This window comes from Rhipicephalus microplus, chromosome X (assembly GCF_043290135.1).
Source record: "Rhipicephalus microplus isolate Deutch F79 chromosome X, USDA_Rmic, whole genome shotgun sequence".
Classification (NCBI taxonomy): domain Eukaryota; kingdom Metazoa; phylum Arthropoda; class Arachnida; order Ixodida; family Ixodidae; genus Rhipicephalus; species Rhipicephalus microplus.
In genome coordinates, this window is record NC_134710.1 from 209,718,012 (window position 1) to 209,719,724 (window position 1,713).

Below are 1,713 nucleotides of genomic sequence, written 5' to 3' on the forward strand. Positions count from 1 at the left end.
CAGCATACAGATAATTTCTTCTTCACGAACGAGTCACCATCTTTCTGGTTTTTTTTTTCTAGCTTCTTTACCAAATCCGAAATTTTAGTACGACAGCGCGCCAGCAAACCTTGAGTAATATAAAGATACAGCTAGAGGCCACCAAAGAAATAGCTGACTGTCGCAAAGGGTGTTACTTCATCTTTCAGAAATTCGTCTGTTATGCTGCAAAAGAAAAATAGCGCAGCATGAATAAGCCTGTTGAAAATTGTGTAGAAGACGAGGAGCGGCGATAATATCATTAAGATCAGGTCAACGTGTTCGAATAAAGAACCATTTGCAGTTTCCTTCATGAAACAAAACGAATGCGACTATGAACTCCTACTTGTGTAAGTATAATATAGATGCAATGAGCTAATTCAAAGCAGAATTTTTTATGTAGCTCTCAGTGCAACCTCTGTTCAAGATAAAAGCTATACTGGCTGATCTGAATGGTTAAAAATTTTAAAAAATTATTGCGCTCTTTCGCTTTTTCAATACGTTCTTTATTTCATTTTGTTATCAATATTCAATAATTGAATTGTCTAAATACTCATGTAATCAATTCATGGCCAAGCCCCGCCGCGGCGGTCTAGTGGCTGAGGTACTCAGCTGCTGACCCGCAGGTCGTGGGATCAAATCCTAGCTTCGGCGGCTGCATTTTTGATGGATGCGGAAATGCTGTAAGCCAGTGTGCTCAGATTTAGGTGCAGGTTAAAGAACCCCAGCTGGTCAATATTTTCGAAGCCCTCCGATGCGTCGTCTCTCAAAATAATATAGTGCTTTCGGGACGGTAAACCACACATATCAATCCACACACCTTGGCCATTCCCGGTGAGTGGGTATAAACAATTGTAGAGACATAATCAACATCTCACGCTCTTCTTCAAATCACCTTTTAAATTTTCAACTACGCATTCCTGACCAATCCCACCGAGTGGGTATTTTCGATACGTTTGAAGGAAAAACAAACCGGCATACATCGCCATCAACAAAAAAAGACAGTGGGTGGCAACGTCACAGGGACGGCGGCTCGTCTTTTTTTTTAATTCTATTGTCGTGAAAACCGGGAAAAGGGCCTTCAAAGGTACCTTAAAAGGCCTTCAGAATGTCGACTGCGTTCATAGACTTCTATCCGCAACGGCAGCTGCGTTTTTCATTATTAAACTCCTGAACCAGTGAGGCTGCTTTTCAATACGCCCACAAAACCACTCGCAATGTTTGGCGATAATTATACCGGCTAAAGTGAACAAGAAATGCTTATTCACAAATATTTCTTCGCGACTAAGCCGTAAAACCTTTCTTCAGTGCGTCATAACTCATAAGAAATGCCCTTGTCTGTTTATCTCGCCCCCGCATGTGCGCCGGAATCGATAAGACAAGCGCCATAAGTTTTGGTGGCCCAAACGAGATGACAAGAGTAGAGCCACTGTATATGCTATCGTATAGAAACTCTAAACAGAGGTGGACAAACAGAAATCTCGTGTAGCATATACACTACCTTTGAACAGGAATGCACAAAAAGCATCTGTTGTCACAAACGTGCAAACCTCCCCTCTTCCCTGATAAAAAACGCAAACTCAGGCCTCTGCGATTGCCTACCGGCGGGCGATTTCCGAGGCCAAGGACCACCAGTGTCGGTTTCGACAATCGCCACTGGAGGGTCTGTTCGGACTCGGCTAGAAAAAGCCGATT